Source organism: Vombatus ursinus, unplaced genomic scaffold (assembly GCF_900497805.2).
Source record: "Vombatus ursinus unplaced genomic scaffold, bare-nosed wombat genome assembly UNPS02014832.1, whole genome shotgun sequence".
In the NCBI taxonomy this organism is placed as follows: domain Eukaryota; kingdom Metazoa; phylum Chordata; class Mammalia; order Diprotodontia; family Vombatidae; genus Vombatus; species Vombatus ursinus.
Genome location: NW_020954610.1, coordinates 43,828,988 through 43,844,193, shown reverse-complemented (window position 1 = coordinate 43,844,193; position 15,206 = coordinate 43,828,988). Strand labels below are relative to the sequence as shown.

Sequence of the window (15,206 nt, the reverse complement as noted above, 5' to 3'; positions counted from 1 at the left end):
CCCCCTGACTACCCAGATCCAGAACCCTTTCCACTACTCCACAATGGCATCATTCTTTAATATTACATATATTTATAGAGTGATAGATGCAACCAATGTCTCCCCTTACCCACTCTCAAGTACACACACTGGGAAACAATTGATACATAGTGACAAATATGTCAAAAATCATTTATCTAACTGTATTTTCTGTTTTGATCTTGATGCTAAAATGGAGCAGGAAGTGAAGAAGAACTCTTACAGCAGCAAATTCATCCATGTAGCATCCTTTCCTTGAGGTTGTTAAAAAATGTCTCCCTCTCCACCAATTCCTTATGCAAGGAAGCAAATACAAATCAGTTATCAATTCAACTTGAGTAATATGATGGTGTAACATATAGCGATTTAGTGATGTATTGTGGATTATAAGTTTGTAGTTTTGCTCAGTTTTGTGTTTTAACTAGTTTCATATACTTAAGTATACATCATGATGGATAAAATAAAACATCTTGTCTTGTCTTCTTGGGCTCCCTTAGAAACCAAAATAAATTAACAACAAGCCCCAAACCCTTAAACCCGCTGATTTCTTCAGTTTTTTTTTCAAGTTTTTCATTAGCATACTGGAATTTGGAGGGGGAGTGTGTGACTCTAGATATAATTATAGAAAATATGTTAGCTAAGGAGAATTTTCATTATTCATAGACATTTCATAGATGTGATTCAGATGGTAGGCATCTAGGTGGCATGGTAGATAGAGTGCCTGTAGTCAGGAAGACCTGTCTGACTTCAGACATGTATTAGCTGTGTGACCCTGGGAAAGTCATTTAACCTCTGTTTGCATCAGTTTCCTACTATGTAAAATGAGGGTAATAATAGCACTTACCTCCCACAGTTGCTGTGGGGATCAAATGTGATAATAATTGTAAAGTGTTAAATACGCTGCCTTGTTGCTGTTCAGTCGTTTTTCAGTCATGTTTGACTCTCGGTGACCTCATTTGGGATTTTTTTTTTTGGCAAAGACACTCATTTGCCATTTCCTTCTCCAGCTTATTTTACAGATGAGGAAACCAAGGCAAGCAGGGGTAAGTGACTTGCCCAGGGTCACACAGCTAGTTGTCTGAGGCTATATTTGAACTCAGGAAGATGAGTCCCTGGCATTCTACATCCGCTGTGCCACCCACTGCCTGGTAACTAGTAAATGCTATATAAATGTGAGCTATTATCATATAGAACATATCTAGTACCTAATCACATTACTCTATCTGAATATGTAATTCAGAATCTCAGCTTCCAAAAGATCAAGTTGGCAACATTTCTGTCTCTCTTGAAATAAATCCCCTTTAGCTGCAGATCTACCCCACCCTTTATGTCAGAAATTTTAAATAGAGTCTAGGCGTGAATAATATGAGTCAGGACCTTGGACTTGAGATCTAAAGATCCTGGCACCGTCTTTCTGAAGTATAATAAACCTAATGTACTAGCCCTAGAAAGCTTGTCACCTAATCAATCAAGTGATTATTTATTGAGTGCACACAATGTCCCTGGCACCAAGTGAGTGTGACCTAACCTTTCAGTGGGTGACTGAGATTTGGAAGAGTAATTAATCTGGAGAACAACAGAACAGTCTCCCCATGAACTAACCAAATCAAACTTTTAAAAAAATTCTTGAGAACAGGGTTGCCATAGCAACATGACTCATCATCTACCATTCAATCTATTGGGGATGATCTTTTCTATACTTATCTACACTGGTCCTCAGAAAGTAGACACAGTCTGCCACCGGGTCCATACTGTCTTGATAGACCTTTACATAGCTTATGCTCTGGTGGCAAAACCTTAGAGAACCTTGGGTCATCTCTGTGCCATGATGGGGCATTAGAGAAAGACTTTTGAGGAAGATCCTCCAGTGGAGGATTTATGGGATCTCACAGTATGAAAAGGTATGAATGCTCTGAGATGTGATGTGCACTGTGGGAGGAGGTACCTTTAAGTGACCTTATGGATCACTGAGAGTGGGGCTCTATTGATGTACTGCTCATGTTTATACACATAGACCACACCAGAAGAACTTTTTATACTATAACAGCTATATTATTAAAAATGAGTAATGTTGAGGACTTTTATAGGCTGATGAAGAGTGAGATGAAAAATTTTATAATAATACTGTAAAAAATACCTTAGAAAACTGTAAGAACTATGATCCATACAATGACCATTATATATGATATACTATATGTAATATTATATATAATATGTATAGATGTGTATGTATATACATATATTATGTGGGTATATATGTATGCAGGTATATATGTATATATACCTATATTATGTGTTCATGTATATTCGTATGTGTATATGTATGTGTGTATATCTCTATATATACACATATACATGTGTTTTTTGGGGGGAGACAGTCATTAGGGGAATTTGTTTTGCATGACTACACATATTTATTACAAGAAATTTGGGGTACAGGGTGTGTTCAGGGAAGACTAGGACCTCTGGTGTGAGGGCTGCTGAGCCTTTTTCAGGGCTCCTTTCTACTTCTGGTGTCCATCTGATGCACCCAACTCTCACTTGCGGCTCCAAGAAGCTGTAGCGTGAACAGCAGCCACACCCCAATAAACTGTTTTGGCAGATGGGCTAAACCAGGTTGAGGGTAATTGAGGGGTCTCAAACCCCTCAGAGAACTGGGGGGGATGTCTACCCTAAGCATGTGAAGACCTCCCCTGGTGGAATGGGTGGATGAGAACAATTTGTTCCAATGGCAGTGAAGGTGGCTGAAGCAGGCTCTGTGGAGCATTTAGAGCTTGGTTAGATATCAAAGACACCAAGGTCATCCACTGCATCCTGAGCCATCACCAGTCATCTTGACTCTGTCTTGCCACTGGATTGTGATGACTCTGGAAGAGAATGTGAGGCCAATGACTTTGTGCAAATCTGCCTCATTTAAATCCAATTTATATACAAATCAAAAGATATCACCTATACCATTTTACTATTTTTTACCTCTCTCAAAGTCTTGTGGTGACAGGCAAATGATGAAGCAGCAGGTGCTAATACACTGGGAGTTGTAATCACAACTCTGCATGCAGGTGGCCCAGGCCATAGGGTCATCTTCTCACTGGAAGCAACAGTGGGATTGGGTGGATCCCTGGGTATCTGAGCAGCCTTTGAAGAACCATACTATTCTTTTCCTGGTGTGAGGAAGGGGCTAGAAAAGGTGCCCTAAAAATTGTCTGCTTACCCAACCCTGACCTGTTTACTGCAGCAGGCAAGGATTTTTATCCTGTGATCAAAACACAAAAAATGTACAAAAACTTCTGCAAAGATTATTTCACTCACTGTTGGTACCTGGAATGTGCACATACTTATGGACAACATGAAATGTAGCAGGCCTGAAAGATGAAGGGCTCTTGCTGAAAGAGAACTCAGCAGGAATCACATCCAAATAGCAGCCCTGAGTGAAACAAGGCTGGCAAATGAAGGCCTACTTACCAAAGTCAGAGCTGGATACACATTTTTCTGTAGTGGTCACAGTGAAGGGGAGCGCCATGAAGCTGGCGTAGGTTTCCCAACCAAAACTAATATGGTCAACAAGCTTGTGTGCCTACCAAAAGGAGTGAATGATTCAGGCTCATGGCAATGCAATTGCCACTGGGCCTTTGGTTACTATCTGTCATGAGGATTGTGGATAATTATGTCAGAATTTGATTGCCTGGAGTTTATCATTATTGTATGTCAGTTTCATGGCAGCATGCTTGCCCAGATTCTGGATACTAGATGTTGCTCTCACGCTTTCCCAGTCGCCAATGGAGTGAAGCAAGGCTGTGTGCTTGCTCTTATGCTTTTTAACATGATGTTTTCAGCAATATTGTCAGACCCCTTCAATAAGGACAAACAAGGCATCAAGGTCAGCTATCTCACTGATGGTAAATTGTTTAATTGTAACACTGCAAGCCAAGACTAAAGTGGAGGGAGAGTTGGTACATGATTTTTTTGTCTGCAGATGATTATGCACTCAATGCAGCCTCTGGAGCTGAGATGAAACAAAGTAAGAATCTATTCTCTGCTGCTTGTGCTAATTTTGGCCTAACAATTAACACTAAGAAAACACAGGTGCTCCACCAGCCAGCACCACACCATCCATATGTGGAATCATCAGATACGGCAAATAGAGAAGTTTTGAATACTGTGGATAAGTCTACTTACCTTGGCAGTATAATTTCTAGGGATGTATACATTACACTGATAATGAAGTTGATGCACACATTACCAGAACTAGCTCAGTGTTTGGGAGGCTCTGAAGTAAAGTGGGAGAAAAGAGGTTATTAGACTGACTACCAAACTGAAGGTCTGCAGAACTATTGTGCTGACTTCATTGTTGTATGCTTGTGAAACCTGGACAGTCTACCAGTGCCATGCCAGGGAACCAAATTGCTTCCATTTGGATTGTCTTAGGAAAATTCTGAAGATCACCTGGTGAAATAAGGTACTAGACACTGAGGACCTTTTCTTGAGCTAAACTGTCAAGCATTCAAACTCTACTGCAGATAGCACAATTCTGATGGGCTGTCCATGTTGTTCAAATGCCAAACATATACTTGCCTAGAAGACTATTCTATGAAGAACTCACACAAGGCAAGTACTCACATGGTGGTCAGAAGATGTGATACAAGGACACTCTCAAGGTCTCTTTGGAATTGATTGGGTGACATGGGAGACTCTGGGAAAGGACTGCAGATGACACACCTGAATCAAAGAAGGTGCTGTTCTCTATAAGCAAAGTAGAATTGAAGTAGCTCAAAAGAAATGCAAGCTGGGCAACTTTAGAGAACCCACCCCAAATGTTCTCATGGACTATTTGTGCCTGACCTGTGATAGAACATTCTGAGCTCGTATTGGTCAGATCAGTTGCAGTCAGATACGCACTGTAACTTGACTGCCACATAGTGATGTCATTTTGGTCCTCTTTGAAAATGAAGGACAACAAGCAATTACAGGAAAAAAATTTTCTTTCCTTTTTTTCCCAGTGGAATGGGGGTAGGGGTGGAAGGGAGAAACAAATGTATTTTTGTTAATTTTTAAAACTAGAAGGGAGTGTGGGAAATGCTACAAATATGGAATGTGGCCTGCACTTTCAGATGAGGCCAACTGTATTATTAGTTTTACTTAACTGTTATTTTATTACAAAAGAACTCTCACAACGTAATCTGGCAATGGGAGTAATCTGTAAATGCTTGCAATGTAAAAACAAAACACATCAACAAAGTTGAAAGTATAAAAACAGAAGGAAAATAAAGAACAACTCAAGGCCATTCTCCTGGCACTTGTCAAATAATTGGCATGAATCCCATGAAGAATTAATTAATTGTCTCTGCTGTCTGCTTCAGCCAGCCATGGAAGTCTCCTCCTCTTTTCCCAATAATAACCTTATAGATAAAGTATTTATCTGAATTCAGTCAACACCGTGGTACCTGACATCACAGAGAAAACCTTGTTGAGAGAGAATTCAGCAGGTATCACATCCAAATAGCAACCCTGAGTGAAACAAGGCTGGCAAATGAAGGCCTACTTACCGAAGTCAGAGCTGGATACACATTTTTCTGCAGTGGTCACAGTGAAAGGGAGTGCCATGAAGCTAGTGTAGGTTTCCCAATCAAAACTAATCTAGTCAACAAGCTTGTATGCCTACCAAAAGGAGAGAATGACAGTTAATTATTCGTTAATCTTGTATAAAATAGGAAACATTCCACTCTCATAATCTTGCTCTCCTCAAATCAAAGGAAGCCAGGTGGGGCAGTTTGTAGAGCGCTTGACACGAAGTGAGGAAGTTGTTTTGTTGTTGTTGTTGAGTTGTTCCAATTGTGTCCTACTCTTTGTGACTCTATTTGGGGTTTTCTTGGCAGAGATATTAAAGAGGTTCACCATTTCCTTCTCCAGCTCATTTTACAGATGAGGAAACTGAACCAGAGTTAAGCGACTTGCAATGTATGTGCTAATTTTGGTCACATAGCTAGTAAGTATCTGAGGCCGGATTTGAACTCTGGAAGATGAGTCTTCCTGACTCCAATCCTGGTGCTCTATCCATCGTGCCACTTAGCTGCTCAGAGTCAGGAAGACCTGAGTCAAAATTTGGCCTCAGGCAGTTACTTTTGTTTGCCTCAATTTCCTCAACTGTAAAATGGGGATAATAATAGCACCTATATCCCACTGTTGCTGTGAGGATCAAGTGAGATAATATTTAAAAAGTGCTTAGCACAGTGCCTGACACATAGTAGGTACTATGTAAATGCTAGTTATTATTATTATTAACAAGTTAATATGCTTAAGGATTCCCAAAGAATGGAGTTAGAAATAGAGATAATACCATGATCCTCCCCAAACACCAGCTAGGAACCAAAAAAGGAAGGAATGTTCCTAACACACATTTCATATAGGAATTTTCTTATGCAAATAGGGAAAACCAGGTAGCTGTTTTTGGAACTACTCTCTCACCCGTGCAATTTGGACACAAATTTGCAGGCCCATAGAATCCCGCTTCTATCTCTATCCAGTTATAAAAGCTATCCTTAATAAATCTCTTTTGCATATGTAAGTTTTGTCCGTGGGTTTCTTTTTCTCCTCTCTAGCATACAGAGTTATCATATAATCACTCATTTGGAGTGGTATTTACCGCCAAATGAGGGAACTGAAATGGAGAGGAAAAACTGTTCAAGTCTCCTCATTTTTGATTTCCTAAAACTCAGGGAGCCTTTATTCTCATTGATATAATGAAAAGTCCTAATTTACCCACCTGTGGAGCTAATCTCTCCATGGGACTAAAGAGTCAAGGTCTGGTTGAGAATGAGAAGTAATGAAAACAAAACAAAACAACACTGGCCAGATGGGTGATAAGGTTTTTGCAGACCTCCCAGATCCCAGAAACTGATATGAAAGGGATATTGGTTGTTGGAATTGAGGTTTACAACCAGGAAAATAGTATTGATCCAATTCAATTCAATTCAGCAAACATTTAGTGCTTGCTCTGTGCAAAATACTGTGCTAGGTTAAATGAAGACAAAATTACAAAAACAAACAAACAAAACAAAACAAAATAAAAACCCAGTCCCTGTCTCAAGGATCTTATATTTTATATTCTATATTGAAATAGGAAGTTGAGAAACAAGGAGTACTACAGAATTGATTGCCTGACAATCTCTGTTCCCACAGTTTCAGGCCTTTGGTTATAACTGTTTGAACTCCTTGTTCTGATGTTTCTGTGTGACCATTTCACACATGAGACCATTCAATTATTGATATTGTATTGGCATATTGGGAAGTGCCCAGACTATCCATATTTTACTCTTTGGACTTTCCCATCATGCATCAGCTGCCTTCTCCCTCTCTCCCTGTGGACCCCTTATCCCATGAGTGAATTCCTCTCAGAACCTCCATTTTGAGGAAAAGCCAAAATCAGCCATCCTTCATTTTTTGGCACCATGCTCCAACATGAGTACCTCTCCCTTGCTTCACTTTTCAGCTCTCTTTTACATATTTTCTTCTTCCATTAGAATGTAAGCTTCTTGAGGGCAAGAACTGCCTTTCTTTTTGCTTCTATTTGTGTCCTCAGCACTTAGCACGTCTTGTGATAGTTCTATGGCAAAAAGAAGTCCCTCCTGGGAGGATGGAAATTCCCTTTTTGACTCTTGCTTTCCTGGGCTCTGAGTGCTTAAGCCCCCACTGAAGGTATGATTTTCAGAAGGAAGAGTCCCTGTGTGGGGATCAGGCTTTTGTCCTAAGGAAAAGGCAGCCAAAGATGTCAAGGAAAACAACCCTCCTAATGAGTTCAATTGCTTTGAATAATATGTCATAACAATGGGAGCCAGTTCAATTTTCGAGTTTTATTGATAAATAATAGAGAAGCATAGGAGAGGAGGGAGAAGGGAAGAAGGGGAGAAGGGGACCCGATATACAAGTCAGACATATACATATTAACACAGAATAAAACTCAGGAAAAGATGACATTGTATGGGGAAGCACAGGAGTATGGGTCCATTCAGGTGCGAAGACTTGGGCCCCATGGGAGCAGCATGTTTCCAGGAAGGGGAGATGTGCTCCCAGGAAAGGGAGATACACTACACAGTACCCCTCTGAGAGTGGAATGCTTAAACCTTGACCTTGGTGGCTGCCTGAAGCTGGGCAATTTGCATGTCAAGGTTTAGGGTACATAGTAGATTTTTGAGATACACAGGTATGAGAAGGAAAGATAAACTGATAGTTGGCAAGATGTTATTTTTAGACATATACTTGTATTGACTTTAAAATGTTACTGTCAATATTTTTTCATTGTCTAATTTTATAGCACCAGTTTCCATGCATAGAATTCTATGAACTACAGTCTCTCTTAAGGGGAGACTGTCATGGTGGTCTCAAGACCACTAGACTTTTTCTTACAACAACACAGTATCTGTCACATTGTCAATGCTTAATAAATGCTTGTGGATTTGTTGGCTTGGTGATCTTAATTTACCCTTTCATGTTTAGTAGGATTTGTAGTCGGCTATGAGAGAACCTGGTATGGTGAATTCCTGTTTTGGGGATACATGGGAAGCTAAAAAGCAACATTCCTCTATAGGCTTTTAGTTTGGCCTGGAATTCAAGGCTACTTTGGTGCCACATTCTGTTAGTTTCCTAAAAATACTTTTTAGCTTTTTCTAATTCAATTCTCCAGGTCTCCAACCAGTAGATTAGGATTTATTGTGATAGATTTCAAAGGTGGTTGCCATGGCAGAGCCTGGTAGACTAGGATTTACCTGGTAGATCTCCAAGCTGGTTGCCATGACCATGTCCCACTCTCTATAATGCTTCCTTCTCTGTGGTTTACTTAGATTTCTAACAGAGATGAGTGTATCCTCTCCACTGTTCTGAAGGAGGCTTTTAACAATATTAACACATATCCCACTGTTTGTGTGCTTTCTTGTGAACACTCCAAACCCTATGCCCCCAGCCCTGAGCCATCTCCCCTTCTTCCTTGCCTTAGATGATCTTAGGAAATTAATTATTTTCTTTAAAGCAATGTTGGGAACCCATACTGTACTGTCTACTATTGAGTCACTGGTAGAGAGTGTTATGTAGTAGAAAGAACCATGGATCTGAATTCAGGTTACTTGGGTTTGAGCCCTGGCAATGCCACTTATGAACTGTGACTTTGGGAAAGCTGTTTAATCTTTCTGAGTTAGTTATGAAGGTCGTAGTTTTTGCACTAGCTATCTCATAAGGTTGTTTTGAGATTCATAGAATCTCAAAAGTTGGAAGGGACCTAAGAGGTCCATAGGATCATAAACCTAGAGCTAAAAGGGATCTCAGGGGTCATTTAGTCCATCTTCCTTATTTTGTAAGTGAAGAAACTAAGGTTAAGGAAGATTAAATGACTTGGCCAAGGTCACACAGGTCAGGTGCCAGATTTGAAAGAAAGGTCCTCCAACTCTAGAATTGGTTCACTTCCCATATGCTGTTCTCTCAGTTCAACTTGTCCTTAAACAGGAATCCCCTTCTACAATATACCTGACTAGTGATCATTCAGTCTCAAATGAGATCTCTATCTAAACTTACCTGTGAGATATATAGTACTATATAGAAAAATGGAATTTCAGAATTGGAAGGGACCTCTAAGGTCATCTGATCTAGCCCATATCTCTACACTGTATTTGATAAGTGGTCATCCAGCTTCTGCTAGCAGAGTTCTAGTGAAGGGGAATTCACTGCATCTGAAGGAAGTCAAATTCATTTTTAGATAACTCTGATTGTTAAGCAAACATTCCCTCAAGTCGAGCCTAAATTTGCCTCTGCAACTTCTACCTATTACCCCCACCCCCTTCTCTTCTCAAGGGCCAAGCAAAACAAGACTAATGCCTCTTCCATGTGACAACCCTTCAAATAGAATGTTGTTGCTAAGTCTGCTCTTCAGCAGGCACAACAGCCCCTTCCAACCGGTCTTCATATGGCATGAACTTGAGGCCCTTCACCATTTTGATTTGCCTTCCTCTGGGTAGGATCTAGCTTATCAATGTCTTTCTTAAAGTGTAGCATCAAAAACTAAACTTGGTAGTCCAAATGTAGTCTGTCCACGGTAGGGTCCAGAACAACTATCACCTCCCTAGTTCTAGACATTATAATTCTCTTAATGAAGCCTAAGATTGCCTTAGCTTTCCTGGTTGTCATATCACCCTGTTGACTCACATTAAGCTTGCAATCCACTTTTTCCCCCCAAGAACTCTCCCCTCCCTAGATAAATATCTTCTCCTTGTGAAATTATTTTCTTGACTCTAAGGGTAAAAATCTATATTTATCCCTATTAGATTTTATCTTAATTGATTCAGTTTAATATACTAGCCTATCTATTATTTTGGGTAGTTGTTTTATTTTTCTCTGTTGTTGTCTGTCTTTACAGATTTGTGACATCTGCACATTTGAAAAATGGCTTTATCCAAATCATCGAGAAAAAAAACCAGCATAGAACCAAGTGAGGATCCCTGGGATACTCTACTAGGTATCTGCTTACAAGTTGACTTCATTGGTTATTACTCTTTGGTCTGGACCATTTAACAAGTTTCAAATCTACCTAATTAAATGTATCATTTGCAAAAGAATAACATAAGATTCTTCATGAAATAATAAAAAAAGAGTAAACTATATCTACAATATTCCCCTTATCTAGAAATCCTATTAAAAAAGAAATGCCTTGGGGCAGCTAGGTGGCACAGTAGATAGAGCACCAGCCATGCAGTCAGGAGGACCTGAGTTCAAATCCCGCCTCAGACATCATATAACACTTACTAGCTGTGTGACTCTGGGCAAGTCACTTTACCCCAATTGCCCTCACCAAAAAAAAAAATGCCTAGATTAGCATTCCCTGTTTTTGATGAATCCATACTGTTTTTTTTTAATCACTGCTTCCATTTCTAGATGTTCACTAACTAGTCTTTTAATATATTCCAGAATTTTACCAGAAATTGATGTCAAATTCACTGGCATATAGTTTGCAGATTCTATTTTCTTCTCCCCTCCCATTTTAAAAAAAAATCACCATGTTTTCTCTACTCTAGACTTCTCTTCTTTACAGTCTTTAAGAGATAACCAACAGAGACTCACTGATGCCAGTTCTTCCAGCACCCAAGGAATTAATTCATCTGGGCCTAGTGACATGAGTTCATAAGGGCAGTTAGGTGCTCTTCTTATCTCTTTATTTTGGGGACCAACTCTCGTCCATTTTTAATTCTATCCTTTTCAGTCTAAGAATCATTCTGTTTGGCTGGTCAAAAGAAAAACCAGTTATTAGGGCAGCTCCATATTATCTCCACCATTAGTTATCATCATCCCAAGCACCCAGAGTAATCATTAGTACTGCTTCAATACTTCAAAATGTCTATGATTTTATGGTGTAGGTGCTCCTACTATAGACACATATTGCAGCTTTCATAGACAATTAAATGATTTTCAGGGAGGTTGGAAAGATCGCTTATTGACCAATTTTCACCACTAAAGGGTGATGAGTTTCTTTGAGCTCAGCTAGGTTGGTTTTCCAGCAATAAGTTGTTACTAGGCCAGTTCTCTAAGCCTTTGCAGCTTGATGGTCAGTGAACTCAGTCACACAGATTACTTTTTGAAACTTTTTGCTTTCTCCTTGCATAGCTTGGGCCGTTCTCACAAATGCTCTTTTCCACACTTGAATTGTGACCTTGAATTGTGATAATGGGTGACAGAGCTCCCAGCTATCACCCATTCCTGCTCCCACTGATTTCTACCATGGTGCTTAGTTGCCCCATTATGATTCTCAGGTGCCAGAATGCTCCCTGCCACTGCACTGCTGTCCTGGTCAGTCCCCATGCCAGTGTCCAGAGACCTCTCTATCTTCTGAAGTTGCCCTGGGCCGAAAAAAAAAACGACTCCTTCTGACTTTTTCTTGGCTTTCCTGATCAAGATTCTGTCTGTTACATTTTCTAGGTTGTTGTGGAGGGGCACGCTGGGTAAGCTTCAATTACAACATTGTTCAATGAAGGGCATATTACAATCAATTAGATTTGGGGAGGGGATTGGTGGTGGTCCAGATCTGTGATTTCATTAGTTCTAGGAACTGGGAGACAATGTGGTACAATGGAAAAACAAACAAAAAAAGTGGCTTTGGAGTCAAAAGTCCTATGTTCAAATTCTACCTACCTAATCCTAGGAACCTCACTTTTCTCAACTGCAAAATAACGGAGTTGGATTAGATGGCTACTGGGGTCCCTCCTAGCTTTGGGTCTCTAATCCTATAATTTCAGTATGGAAACTCCCCACACTAATTCAGACCAACAACCCCTCTGTAATCTAAAGTCGCAGAGGGACTTTGGGGTTAAATGACGTGCCCATCCATGGTAATAAAGTTAGTTGGTGTCAGAGACAGAATTTGAACCTACTTGGCCCTCTATCACTATGATATGTTGTAATTAAATTATAGATAGGCAGTCACTTTTGGTGGCCACAGTTTCTTTTTTTTTTATGTTAAATATGTCTAATCTGGCTTGACATTTACATAATGAAGTACCAGCCTAGTAGTTGGTTTAGAGCAGAAGTTTTTAACCTAGAGTCAATTAATTTGCTTAAAAATAATCTTGATGGGGGCAGTTAGGTGGCACAGTGGATAGAGCACCGGCCCTGAAGTCAGGAAGACCTGAGTTCAAATTCGGCTTCAGACCAAACACTTCATACGTACTAGCTGTGTGACCTTGGGCAAGTCACTTAACCCCAATTGCCTCACAAAAAAAATAAATAAATAAATGAATTAAAAAAAATAATCTTGATGATTGTATTTCAGTATTATTGGTTTTCTTTGTAATTCTACGTATTTTATTTTGTGCATTTTAAACATTATTATGAGAAAGGGTCCAAAGGCTTTACCAGACTGCCAAAGGTCTCTATGACACAAAAAGTTAAGAACCTTTAGTTTGGGACATTTCCTGTAAAAATCAAAATTAGGGGGAAAAAAGGATTTGAGGGCAGAGGTCACAACTGATCTTTCTTTTCTTCACATGTTGAAAAAGTCATAGTGACAAATTTGAGTGACACAATGTAACAGCACCGTAGAATCTCCCTTAAGACAAGCACCCTCTCCAGTTCTCTGTTCTAACCTACTTCTTCCTGTTAAAAAAAAAAAGAAACAAAACCACACACACTCACACATACACAAAACAATTAAGCACTATACTTCCCTTGAAATTTGATCCAGCTGATTGCAGTGGTAGCTCTCCAGGGCTTTCACTTGATTGCATCAGCCCCTGTGATAGGACAGATGACTACCAAATCACAAGTACAAGAGCTCCAACTGCTGAACATCAGTCCAAGAGGGCCTCAGTTTCCTTATTTATAAAATGAAGGACTTGTAGTAGAGGTCCCTTCCAAGCACTTAACACATGATCCTTTGAGCCTATGAATTTGTTCCAATGCTCCAGAGCCCATGTTAGAGCCTCCACACTAGATTTCTGTAAGTATTATCCTTAAAATCCTTTTCCCATTTATCTAGCTTCCCCTTCAGCATGGGGACTCTAGTAATGCTGCCCAGAAAGCAGGCATAGTTTTGCAATGCAATCAACCACTTTTGGGATATGTGAGCAGCATCTATGGCAAAGAAAAAGGGAATGGGAGGAGGAGAGAGGAAGAAAGGATGACATTTCACTTGGCATTTGTATGAATGCCTTGGCACTGTCGAGTTCTATGGCATGATTTTAAACAGAGAACATTCTGCACAGTGATTTTCATTGTAAACCAAATACCCATGACGTCAAACTTCCAAAATCGTTTTCTAGGAAGCGAACTTGCAACTCCCTGGGAAAATCCTGTTCCTATAGTAGCTATACTAGTTCTCTTTTATGTGGGATAGATTAAATATGTGAAGGTGGCAGAGTCCTGTTAAAACACAGCTCATTATGTTCTAGATTTATATGTCTCTCGGAGTCATGAGAAAAGGATTAGGAGACAGAAGAGCCAAGATCAAACCCCACTTTCACCATGTATGATGTTGAGCAATCTCTCTGGGTCTCAGTTTCCTCGTCTGCAAAATGAGGAAGTTGAATTACAGTGGATAATTTCTACAGTCCCTTCCAGTTCTAAATTTATGATTCTATGAAAGTTTGATACAACATGATTTGCTTATAAGAAGAACATTAGTCCTCTCTATTAATACCAGGGTAATAAAGATATCCCCAACATTTTAAAACTTCTTTGTAGTTGACTTCCCTCCTCCCAGATCCTCTCCTTTTTGGATTGTCATGGCACTGCTTTCTCTTGGTTCTCCTCCTACCTGTTGGATTCCTTCTCAGTCCCTTTTGCTTGCTAATCTTCTGTTTCATACCTTCTAACCTTTTCTTTTCTCTCCACACTCTCACTTGATGATTTCATTGGATCTCATAGGTTTAGTTGTCATCTCTATGCAGATATCTCTGAAGTCTATATATCCAGCCCTATTTTCTCTGCTTAGCTCCGGTCTAGCGCTACATGTCCAGTCAAGGACCGATGGAACATTTCAAATTGGAAGTCTCATTGGCATATCAAACTCATAACATAAAAGTCAGAACTCATTATCTTTTCCCCAAAACACACCCTGCTTCTGAACTTCCCTATTTGTCAAGGACACCACCGTCTTTTCAGTTACCTGGGTTCACAACCATTTCATTGTCCTTGATTCATCGCTCCCTCTCACCCTGAGTATCTAATTGATGGCCAAATCTTGGCATTTATATTTCCACAACCTTTCTTGCATCTGTCCCCTTCTCTACCCATCTACCTCATCATTCCTGCATGGGCAATTTTAACAATTTTCTAATGAATCTGTCTGCCTCAAATCGCTCCCCTCTCCAACCCATCCTCCACATAGCTGCCAAAGTGATGTTCCTAAAGTACAGGTTCAACCATGACATTCCACTAAACAATGAACTACAATGGCAAGTTGACCAAAAATGGAAAATGGAAAATGTTGGAAAGTCTGTGGGAAAATAGGCATATTGATACACTGTTGGTAGAACTGTAAATTGGTCCAGCCATATTGGAAAATAATTTGGAACTATGCTCTAACAGTTATTAAATTATAAATACTCTTTGATCCAATGATACATTTAGTAGGCCTATTCACAGATTAAAAATAAAGAAAAAGGACCTATGTGTACAAAAATACTTATAGTAGCCCTTTTGCTTTTTGAAATAGTAAAACA

At 39.7% G+C, this 15,206-nt stretch overlaps 1 long non-coding RNA gene across 1 annotated transcript in view; it reads left to right on the top strand.

Annotated features, from left to right (window-relative positions):
* LOC114025999 overlaps positions 1–10,579 on the top strand; it is a 110,708-nt gene extending 100,129 nt beyond the window's left edge. The window contains exon 3 of the long non-coding RNA XR_003567076.1: positions 10,415–10,579. This is a non-coding gene — a long non-coding RNA (uncharacterized LOC114025999). The remainder of the gene's footprint in view (positions 1–10,414) is intronic.
* The last annotated feature ends 4,627 nt before the right edge of the window (positions 10,580–15,206 follow it).